The 12,223-nt window shown below is 41.3% G+C and overlaps 1 protein-coding gene across 13 annotated transcripts in view; it reads left to right on the top strand.

The window, feature by feature from the left end:
• Positions 1-5,747: 5,747 nt before the first annotated feature.
• The window catches only part of ERBIN (erbb2 interacting protein), a 135,567-nt gene continuing 129,091 nt past the window's right edge, over positions 5,748-12,223 (top strand). For 9 of the 13 annotated variants that reach the window (XM_023625277.2, XM_023625276.2, XM_023625273.2 and 6 more), the window contains exon 1: positions 5,748-6,208. The gene's annotated coding sequence lies outside the window, so the exon portion shown is untranslated. The remainder of the gene's footprint in view (positions 6,209-12,223) is intronic. The other 4 variants (XM_070245853.1, XM_070245852.1, XM_070245850.1 and 1 more) reach the window with 1 other exon arrangement.

The following is a 12,223-nucleotide window of genomic DNA, read 5'->3' as shown; positions in this document are numbered from 1 at the left end:
GAAAATTCTATTAATAGTTCGGTATGCTGTATAGGAGGAAATATCAAAAATATACTATCTAAAGTTTTGTATAAGGAAACAACTCTCAGAGGGAGTTTCCAGAGGTAGAAGGAAGAGAAATTCAGCATCTGTTTTAGAGGAAAACTGAAAAGAACAAGAAAATTAAAAGTAATTAATAACTAGGAAAACTAAAATATCAAATGATTAATCTGATGGTTGACATTAATTTAATGGCATAAAAACAAAGAGATTGGACCAGGGAAAACAGAAGAGAGAGGAAATATTTAAAAATATGTTATAATTTAGATCAGCATTTTTGAAGGAAATTTGCAGTCAATTCCAAGAAAATAAATTTCTTTCCAAGGGAAGAATGTATGAGTGTTAAGGTATATCCAGAATTATTTTAGAAAATCCAATTGAGAAATATCATTTTCCAAATATTAATTGAACCAGGTTTAGGTGACATTTATCCAGTATTCTGATTATGGTATGGCCGTCGTCGACAATATGGAGATGACTCACCCTTACTTTGGAATAGGAATGATATGCTGCTTAACTTAAAAAGAAGTTTTTATGTAACATAGTTGGCATTTTAAAGATTTTATTTATTTATTTTTTTTAAAGGTTTTATTTTTTTCCTTTTTCTCCCCAAAGCCCCCTGGTACATAGTTGTATATTCTTCATTGTGGGTCCTTCCAGTTGTGGTATGTGGGACACTGCCTCAGCGTGTTTTGGTGAGCAGTGCCATGTCCGCGCCCAGGATTTGAACCAATGAAACACTGGGCCGCCTGCAGCGGAGCGCGCGAACTTAACCACTCGGCCACGGGGCCAGCCCCATAGTTGGCATTTTAAACCAGGGCATTTAGCCTCTTGCTACACCTCAAATTATGCTTAATACTCATGTATCAGCTATTTCTATGGAAAATTTGATGCTGGACAACTTTTTAAAACAAAATACTATAAAAAAAAGTGTGAGCTTAAGTGAGTAGGAAAACAGCAATTTTGTTACCCAAAGAAAGATAATATTCTTAAGTGAAAGCCAGCAATGAAGAGCATTAAGCCACAGTATTTAATCATTTCTTGCTGCTGTTGATTTAATACTGTTATGATTTAGAAAGAAGTGTGCATATTGTAATATGATTGAAATAGATTATGATTCATACCAGGAAGATTTGAGAGGGGAAGTGGATCAGAAGAAGATAATAAAGTTGGAAATTATGAGGGTGACTATTTGCCTTGGTTGGCCCAGAGCAGTCCTGGTTTTACATTTGTTGTCTCTGCGTAATTAGTATTCATGTCTGCTTTCACTCTCAAAAGTGTTCTAGTTTGGATGATGATGATACACTATATGGTCACCTTAGAAATGATGCAATTGTGTTACATATTATCAGTACATTTAAAAGTGCACCACTACTAATAGCTAACACTTCTGAGTCAGCCAGGCACTGTGCTAAGCACTTTATGAGCACTGTCCCATACGGCCCTCCCAGTACTTTATGAGTACAGTCCCCATTCTGGAGATGAGGAAGCTCAAGTTTATGTTTACAGATCTTCAGGAACTTTCTCAAGGTCACTCAGTAGCCAAGTTTCTAATTCAAGCAGTCTTGTTTCAGAGGTCACACACATAATCACCATGCATTATTCATTTTTTCCATACTTTAAAAACATTCATAAGACAATCTGAAAGACATTCAACTTGGATAGGCTAGGAAATGTATAGATAGACAAAAAGACTATCAAAGATACACTAGGGGAAAACAGCTACAGAACTTTTCATAAAGCTTTTCACAAATAGAGGGAGACTTCCTCACGATTCATAAAATATTACTGAAAACGTGTCTGAGAGGCAGAAACATGCTATGGGAGGGATGATTCCATTCCTAAAGTAGTATAAAATCCTTAGTTTTGGTTCCTGCATGCACTGCCTCTTTTGAGCCCAAATGTCCCTTTCCCACATGCTTACCACCCTAACCTCCTGCCCTCTCTATCAAGGGGCTAAGATGGAAGTGAAAATAGGGAAGTCAATCCCTATTGAAAATACATGTTATAATGTATTCTGATCTAATTGATCTAATGCTTCTAGACTTTTTCTTTAATCTAACGCCATTCTAGTCTGAAGATCAATCTTTCCCAAATACTACTGTGAAAAAAGCTTTGGTTTTAAGGCAACCAATTCTTTACTAGACGTTGAGAAAGGGAGAAGAGAAGAATGATCATCCTGAACTTTTTCTTGCCCTCTGCTAACTTTGTCTCCACAATGCTTCTGCACAGCTGCTTGGCTGGCATGGGGAGATGACAGTGGACCGTTTTTAAAACAGTGGATAGGCTCTCTGTTGAGATACTTTTTTTCTGATGGATGCTGTGTGCATTCCCTGGACTGCTTAAGGCCTTGAGGCTTTCCCTCAGATATGTGGCTTACCTCTAGTAGACAGTAATTCCTTTTCTGAGCCCAGTCATTAGAAGGGAGAATCCCAAAGAAAGAATTCCCTGCCTTTCATGGGGAATTATTTAGAGAATCACAATGGGGAAGACCAAGTTATACTATTAACAAATATTTATTAGCTTACTCTCTAAGGTGGTCCTGGAGTTCACTAATCATTACAGAATTAAGTTAGGCAGCCTCATTTAAAGTGGGGTTTTAGTTATCCTTTTAATCATATTTGAAACATTAAGTGCATCTTAGTTCAGCTATGGAAGGATTTTCAAAGGAAACTAATTTGTAAAGCACAGAACAGGAGTGCCTGGTAAAAGAATAAACAGAAGATTTGGCTATATCTGTCGGTGCTGCTCATATGAGCTAGAACTAAGTAGTCAGCGATGAATAATAAAGATGAATCATTATTTCTGACTGTGGAAAACCCTGATCATATAGCTGTCATTTCACCCTTCTCATGAGCACAGATACAGAATTTCTGCGGAAAATACTTTACAAAATGATTATTAAAGAAATATTTGTCAAATAGGTAATATTGGTAAGTGTATCCTGGCTTCCACCCTCTTAAGGCCAGTGTTCTGGGGCTCATTCTTACAGTACGAATAAGTAGGACCTACTGAAGAATCAAACGGGAAGCACTTTCGTGTTGCTATTTCTCTACTCTCCATATATTGCCCCTAAGAATGAAACCACATTTCCCTCTCCTACCTACTCAGCATCAGCATATGCTATTTCTATATTCCCTCCCATCAAAAGCTGCTTTGGGGAAACAATCTGATGAATTAGGTATAAAAGACTAATTTGGCTTAAAATATTACCTTTCCCAGGATTATGGCTTTGTGCTAGAGAAATAAACTACTCAAAGGGATTAAACTCTAGTGGGAAAATTTCAGGTGAGTGGGAGGAGGGGTTTTTGGTTATAGAGACTTTTATGCGGTCAAGTCAAAATAAAGGCTGGGGCGAGGGCAGCTTCTAGCCTAGGAACTGATGTGGTCCTATCTATTTAGGTTTGCAGGGGGACGTTAGGCTTACTTGAATCTATAATGCCACATTTAAAGGGGTCTTGAATCAACCTGAGACTAAATGCAACACTGGAATCCCAGAATCCAGCTGATCTCCGGCTGAATGGGAGAAACTCCATCCTGGGATGCTTTAGGAGAGGGACCTTTTGAGTTCAGAGGTAACCAATGAATCTGGTCAGACTCAAACCAGTTTTTGAAAGTGGAGTAGGAAATCTTTCTTGCAACGATTAAAAATAGTTTATACAATATGCTGACTGCAGATTTTATACAACGGTTAAGAGTCCTATTCACATAAAATGGATCACTAGCTTGGTATTACTAGTATACCTGGCTGCCGTTTCCTGGTTTAATGCTCCCTTACCTCCAGGTCAGCACTGAATAAGCCTGACCACTTTGATACCACCATCTGCGAACCTTCAACTTCTGCTCTAAGCTAAGGAACTACCTGGTGAATTCCAGCAGTTCTCGAAGTAGTTAAAACGCTCCCACCCCTAAGAGAATGTCTTGAATATCTCTGGAGTTATTTCAAGTGTTTGTCACCAGCGTACAACTCACTTTGGTAAATAATTCTTTGATGGACTTTTTGAACTCCTTCCTTTGGATGCAAGCCAAAAATCATCCGTAGAGCATACAGCTCTTTATTCAAACTTGGTAATAAATAATTATCTCTGGAACACAGACGGAAGAACTGAAGCAGTGACTTCAGGGACACAGAGACTAATTACCATCACTGCACACGGTTAAGTACAGCAGAGACTGGGGGCAGGGAATGGTTTGTTCGGTGTCTATTACATTCCTTCTCCGGGTAAAACAAGGCCGTCTTGTCTGTTAACATATTTAAAGCAGTAACTGCAGAAACCGTGCAATGTTATGGTTGAGGCGTTCCATGTCACATGTGTTGACAGAATGCTTAAGAATCTCTCTCTGCAATAAACGCAAACCCTGCCAGGCTGAATGATGAGGGCCAGCGCATTTCACCGACTGGTGCACCGAAACCGCTTGGGGTTGGGAAGCCTCTGCTGCCTTCGGAGTGTATACAAGGTCTCCTCGAACAAAGGCACTAACTTGAGGCAATTTCGCGGGCCATTTTCCCCCTCCCAGCGCCAGCTTTGTCTCCCCGCCGGTGTGAGGCTGAGACTTGGAGGAGCCCCAGCTGCGCTGCTGCGCGAGCAGGCTCGGAGCAAGGGCCGGCGTGGGAAGCTCCCCCGAGCCGCCGCTGCGGTTTCCTGCAAACTGAGCGTGCCCTTAGAGGAAGTTGGAGCGCTGCAGCTGAAACAGATACCTGCAGCCTGAAAATCGCGGCTGGACTTGAACCCTGCGCACGGATTACTGTCGTACAAAGAAACTCAAGCGGCCGGGGCGGTGGAAGCCCGCGCGCTCTCCGTCTACCGGGCTGGGCAGGGGCGCCCGGGGCCGGCGGCGTCGGCGTGCCCACCTGGGGCGGCTGAGGAGGGGGCTGCGGAGCAGCAGGCGGCCTGCCCGGGCCGGGCCCAGCGGGCCTCACGCCGCGCCCCGCACGCGAAGCCCCGCCGCCGCCGCCGGCCCCTCCCCGCGGCCCCGGCCCGCCGCCCCTCGCCGCGCCGACGTCGGCCGCGCCGCCCCCGTGCGCGGTGACTGGCTCGCGCGGCCTCCAGCCCGGCTGTGGGCGGGGGTGCAGCCGGCGGGAGGCCGCCCCGCCCCCGCCGCCGAGCCGCCGCGCAGCCTCTTCCCCCGTCGCCGGCGGGGCGGTGGCGCTGTGGCCGCCGCGGCCTGTGAGGCAGTCCACTCCCCTCCGCCCCAGCCCCTTCCTCCTCCTTTCTCTGCTCTCACCCCTCCCCTCCCCGCGCCGTCTCTCGCTCGAGTGAATGTGGCGCGGCGGCGCGGGACGCAGCCTCGGCCCCTGCCGCGGCCCCGCGAGCTCCTGAGGAGACGCCGCCGCCGCCGCCGGCCCCCGCCCCCTGCGCTTCCCGGGGAGCCGCCGCCGCCGGGGAAGGAGAACGAGGAGGGGAGCGAAGGGACGGCGGCGGGAAAACGGGAGAGGGCGGAGAAGAGGGCTCGAGGGCAAGGAGGAAGGCGCGGAGGGACGGACGGAAGGACGGACAGCCCGACGGGCGGCCCAGGGAGGGGGCCGCCCTCGAGCCTGCGGGGGCCCTCGGCTCCAGCTCGGGGCCGCGGCGGCGGCGGCGCGGGCGAAGGGCGCGGCGGGCGCGATCGAGACAATAACCCCGCCGCCCGGCTCTGGGGGCGGCGGCGAGGCGGAGGTGGCGGCCTAGCGCGGCCGAGGCTCGCGCAGCGCCCCGGCGGCGTCCTCGCGCCCGCCGGCCGGATCCGGCCGCCGTCGGGTGTGCGGGGCGCGCCGGCCGCCCCGAGCCCGAGGCTCCGCGCCGACGCCCCCTCCCGGGCGCGCCCCTCCCCCCTCCGCGCGCCGAGCTGGTTTTCCGGGTTCCCCTGGACCGAACTGGCTCCTGCCGCTCGCCGGGGCAGGAAGTGAGTTTCGCACGGTAATTCCGGGCGGTGTCACGAGTGAAAAGTTTTTTTTCGGCGGAGATCCTGGTTGGGGCTGGGAAACTCCTGCAAAACTCGAGACCAGGAAGCCAGCGCGCTTCCCAGCCCCCACCAAAGCAACCTAGTCTTCCTCCTGCGGGAGGCCGCTCCACATCCGCTCTTACCGGAGAGAGAAATTCGGCTGGATCCAAAGTGACTCATGAAGGGAAGGAAATCATGTCAGCCGAAGCCTTGAAAGAGCTGCCCTGAGACACTGCCCGACCGAAAGGTAATTTTGACAAGTGTCGAGAAGTCACCCAGCTCCTGGTCCAGGAAAGAGAGGAGACTTCGAGTGTGTCTCACTTTTTCCCAAGTGGCCCTAAATTCTCCTTTTCTGCTGTCGAACTGGACACTGTTTTAGGTGCTAAACAGTAGAACCGGTTTGTTTTCCCCCTTCTACCAGCAGGACTCGCGTTATTTTAGAGGAGGTTGAAAGAATGCAGTGGGACGAAAAGTTTTAAGCAATCTGAAGAAAGAGTGCCTTTGTTCAGCGCCAGGTCCAGAAGTTTTAGTTTCCCGGAACGTATACAGTGTATATTTTTTATTTGTTCAGTTGCTGAACCGGCCACTTTTGTTTTGGAAGAAAGTTAGGTCGCTGCAGCGAGTTGGCTGGCTGCTGTTGAGATGGCTGCCGCATTTGTTGATACTGTTACCGATTATTTGGCTTTTGCGTTTAATCATATATAGAGATGTTTTAGTTCCTACCCTTATAAATATGTTTCGTTGGATTGTATAAACAAGAGAACTTTGCCGTTCTTAGTCGTTTTCCTAGGTGGGTGATATATTTCTTCAGGAACTTGTCCCTTTCAGACATTTGGAACCTTATAATACTTGTTTGGTTAATTAATTGAGAGCAAGCGTCTGCTAAATTTTTTCGGGTAACTGACCTAGTAGGGAGAAAAAGGAGAAAGTCTAAGTGTTATGGATAAATAGTTATAATTAAAAAACAAACAAAAACACCTGTAAGTAGTTTGATTTGTTAGGACTTCTCTGCAGTTCAGAGCAGAATTTATACGAAGGAAAGTAAAATGCTTAAAACGATTTTCGTGGGAATCACGTTGTGATCAACAGCTGTGCTTTTTGAATAGTACAGTATTTGCATTTTTGTGTTGGCCCAAATGTTTTGGCCGGTTCTGCCTAATAAGTGATAGGTCCCTACTGTAGAGGCAGGAGTTGGTGAAGCGTGAGAGACATTCCACCGGGCAGGGTTATAAACACTTCTGACCCAGTCTGTGTCTTTATCGATCAAACTAGTTTTGGTCGCAGCAAACACAAAACGGTTTCTTCAGTGGTGTTTTAGTGTGTCTTTTTAAGTTTGTTTTTTTTTCCCCAGTATTTTTGTGGGTGAGGGAGGTGAAAGATAATACTGTGCTTTTGGATAAATATTAGATAAATATGGTATTCTATTGTAGGTATATCTTAAATATAAATTGATGTTTAATTTGCCCATGGTACCCCAAGAAAAATAGTTGGCTTTCTTTATCTCAAAGAGGAGAAAAGGTAGGTTTTAAATAGGAAGATCAAATTATTTCACAACTTGCTTGTTGTTACTTTATTAAGTATATTGCAAAATAAGACTCTTTTAACTATTTATTGCTATATATTGTTTTGATCTTTTCCCCAGAGCTTAGTCTCTAAAGATCCTTCTTGTTAAAAGAAAATTGTTGGTAAGATTTGTGAGCCATCAAGTAATTCCTCTTAAGTCAAAGTAGCTTTATCAAGGAATTTAAAGTAAATAACTGATCTACTTTTTCATTTTGGAACGTATCATTAGGCAGCAAAAGAGGTTATTCTTGGGCATCTGAAAGAGTGGAACAAAATAAATGGCATTGAACTTCGCTTTCCTTATTTGGCTTATACTTGGCCTCAGAGCAACAAAGCCTTAATAGAGCAAGTCTTTTATAGAGAATTATCACTCTGTGAAGATGTTTCTCTGCGTTAGTAAATTTTACGTGTGAAAAAGTATTGTAGCACTTGAAAAGAACTACTTAAATTCCTGTTTTTAGATATAGTTGTTGATTGCTGTTTTTCTTTAGGGAGCAATAGTATGTTTAGATGCAGACCACACATTTTTAAAAGTGAGACGTTGACCTTTATAATTACCTTCGATTCCTTTTTCCCTTCAACAAGGCAGAATTTACTTTGTGGTTTCCTTAGAATTTTGTTAGTTTAGCACTGAATTAATGAATTTTAGGCATTATACTCTTGTCAGAGTATAAATATTTTTAAAACCTTGTTTAAAATATGACAGTGGTTTGAAAAGAGGTTAAAAAAGCGATAATCAGCTAAAATATTTTTAAATAGCTTCAAATTTTGTATATTCTTCTTAGTATTATGTGGGCTTTCATAGATTAAATTGGCAAGTATAGAGTACTTCAGAGTGCTTGCTTATATCGCACAAATGCACATTTAATGACACTGTTTATTGAAGGTACTTAGGAGTTTTCAATAGTAGTAAACTTGATTCTTCAACTAAGTAATTTGAATATTATGTTATGAAGTCAGCCTGCTATTTGAGATGAAGCTATTGCAAACTTTTGATGTATGAAAAGCTTAGAGAGGTTCAAATATGGAAACGAAATATTTAGTGCCTGTTGTTTCTTAATGAAGTGATAACTGTAGTTACGGATGTTTTACATATATCACATTGGTAAATCTCTAAAATTCAGTTATTTTACAGATACAGTCATGCATCACATAACAGTTCACTCAACGATGGGCCACATATATGACAGTGGTATCATAAGATTAGTACCCTGTAGCCTAGGTTTAGAGTAGGCTGTACCATCTTGTGTAAGTACTCTCTCTGATGTTCGCACAGTTACGAAATGGCCTAATGAAATATTTCTCAAAATATATCCCATCATTATGTGACACGTGACTGTATTGCTATTGAGCTCTTGGTAGTACACACTACCTTACTTTGATAAACACACTTTAAAATTTCAGAAAATTAGGTGCATACTTAGGCATTTATTTTAAATAATTGCTTATAGGTAACATGACTTAGAGTTTAAAATGTTTTTGATATAGAAGTAGTTTCTGGCAGTGTTTACAAAGTATTTGGGATTATGCAGAATTTTAGTGATGTTGGATAGCAAAGTAATTTTCTTTTCTATAATTGCTACTTATCTAAATTCTCTTTAAACACACTTTGTTGCTTGCATTTTTATTTTCACTCTTTCCTTTGCTCATCCATTTCTCTGTTATATGCTTTGTTTTTTTCTGGGAACACCTGTATTATGAGGTCCTAAAAATGTCTTTCTCTTTTCCTTTGCTGACAACGTATGTTGTACCTGTGTTTAGCTGTTGACAATAGACTATTGTTTTTGAATGCTCACTGTTTGCTCTGTCCTAGAAAATGCATACATGAATTATGCTGTATAGTACCCACTTTTGAATTTTCTGAGGAAATAAGCTTAGCATTTCTGACTTCCACTTTTCTTTGATTTACTCACATTATTTGTTTTTTGTTTCTTTCTTGGTGCCTGTCATCACTAACTCTTGAACGAGGCTACACCCATTTTTCAGATTTACCTTTTAGCTTTCTCCTCTGTCTTCTGTTTGCTAATTGTAAAAAAGAAATCTAGGCATTATTCAGCTTTTTCCTTCTAATTCCTTTAGGTTCCTATTATTACTGTTATCTTCATTTACTTCCCCTATTTTCTCCATGTTCAGCTGTTGTTTCTTACTTATATTTTGCCCTTCCTTTCTTTTCTAAACTTTATTAGTCCGTATTTATACCTAAAGACCGTTCAAAACATGAATAGAAAAAATTTATTTGATTAGCCCCATTCAATTCTGAATATCCCTTTTGCATTCCAACTCAGTTTACATGTCGATATTTTAATCTGATATTCATTAATATATTTTTTTTTTTATGCTTTGTTTCTTCCATTCTTTTTTTCCTGTTTAATATCCCCAGGGTTACCTCTGTTCAGGTCAGGTTGCTATGTTTTCTTGTATTAAGACTCTACAACCCCCTATACCTTCTTGTTTTATTATGCTTTTGGCCTCTTAAAACACACAAGCTTATATCCTCTGTACTTTCCTTCTCCATTATTCCTTTCTGTCCTACCTCTCAAGTTAGATGTCTTCTGTGTTGTCCCTAAAATTTTGAAATTGCCTTTGTTTTTATGAAGTAAGCACAGTGGAATTCTGTCACTCACTTTAGTCTTGTCACTTCTGGTTTTTTCCCACATACCATTGTAAGAAGGCCTTGTAAGACTTTATAAATGATAGTTTGTAAGACAATAGAAAAGAAAACCTAAAAACTAAGTTAATGAAAGAAAATTCTACTTATCTGGAGGTTTTTTTTAATCTATGACTTTATGTATATAGAATACAGTAGAAAAATTAGCAAATAATCAAAAAGACATCTGAGTAATCAGAATGGTTGTAATAAAGTCAGAGGACTTCATTCATAGGGACATCCTTATTCAGAGCCCATTTACTTTGTACGCAGTGAGCTGTTTCCTGCCTTTTTGGTGTCCTAGAAAGGGTGAGAAAGGCACATTGACAGCATCGCAAAGTTATGGCCTTTGGTGTTACAGTCAGGAAATAGAAAAATGGAAAGAAGACTGACTAACTTAGAAAATACAGCAGTCCCAGACAGCTTGCTTTGGGGCTGAGTATCTTATACATATCATTTGTCCCTGGGAAGATTCATTCTGTTATAACATAGTATAATTACAAGTAATAGTAATATCCCTAAGGCAGCTCTTCTCACATTTTCTGGTCTTAGATCCCTTTATATTCTTATAGGTTATTGAGAACCCCACAGAGCTTTGGTTTATGTGGGTTGTATTTATTATATTTCCCATATTGGACATTTAAAAAAATTAATTTAAAAATAATAATAAATGATTGCATGTTAACATAACACTGTTTTAATAAAAAAAAATTACTGTTTTCCAAAACAGATCTTTAGCAAAAAGAGTTGCATTGTTATATATTATTGCAAGTCTCTGATGTCTGGTTGAAGAGAAAACAGCTTGATTCTCATGTTTGCTTCTACATTCAATCTTGCAATATGTTGTTTTAGTTGAAGTTATATGAAGAAAATCCAGCATTATACAGATATATGGTTGGAAAAGGAAGGCGTATTTTCACAGCCTTTGTAGATAATTGTGGGTATTCTTTGATAGCACACTAAAATTTGACCAGTGGTAGTTTTTTAAAGGTTAGCTGCAGTGTCGGATTTGGAACTGTATTAATGAATTTTTGATTTCTTGTTACCTGAAAATCCATGGTTTATCTTGCACTTTGAATCTTTTACCTGTTGATGATTTTGTAACACTATGTTTGGGAAATACTGGTTCATTGAGTCACACGTTTTTTCCAAATGTTGACATGTTTAATTATGTAGTAGCAAACAAAAAATTTTGTTAATATCACTACTAATCTCATCAGAAAAGTCTTTAATACTATGAAGCTGTCAAACTCAGGGTGGCAGATAACAAGTTTTTTACAATTCTAAATTTTCACTTGGAAGTTCTAATATTAATCATTGGTAGCAAATAGTATTAATGTTTTTCGCTTGAAGTTACTAGGTTGGTTTATTTTTGAGAAAATGTCTGCCAGATTCCTGAGTCTGTGTAACAATCATAGTTTGTCGTTTGTTCTTTTGGGTCAAAATGATGTTCCATGAAAGAAAGGCTAATTTAGCTCATAACTCAACATAATTACACCAGTGCTCTCAAGTGCTTTTCCTTGAGATTGCCATTCCTTCACATAGAATATGAAGATGACATATTGAAAAGTTGAGATTTCTTTACTGCTCCATTAAAGTTATTCCTAAGTGAAAGTGACATTTAACAAGAAATCAGAATATGTAGTAGTGCTAGTATAGCTTGATACCACTGCCCTTATTTGTCCTAAGGTGCTAGCAGTTTTACTCACCATTGCTGTGAATACAATGGGAAAGGGCAAATGATGTTTTAGTATTATTATGAAAATTGTTTTCACCTTGAAGACTCCTTGAAAGTGTCTCAGGAGTTGAAAGGCCCACACACTACACGTTGAGAACTTAGATGGGTGTTGGGATTTATGGAGCTGTTCATTACTTCTTTTGATTTTTTTTTTTTTTTTTGGTCTTCTGGTATGAAATTCTGGGAGAATCCTGAGGCTTGATCTTTTAGCATACTAATTTGGTCGTCAGTTCTTTTCAATTATTTCATTACTTTTTGGGGGCGAGGATTAGAGTTTCTGAGAACTCTTGCTTTTTCTTAGAAGTTGATTTTTA

Source organism: Equus caballus, chromosome 21, assembly GCF_041296265.1.
Source record: "Equus caballus isolate H_3958 breed thoroughbred chromosome 21, TB-T2T, whole genome shotgun sequence".
Taxonomy (NCBI): domain Eukaryota; kingdom Metazoa; phylum Chordata; class Mammalia; order Perissodactyla; family Equidae; genus Equus; species Equus caballus.
Note: the sequence above shows the minus strand (reverse complement) of the source record. Positions and strands in the feature narration are given on the sequence as shown.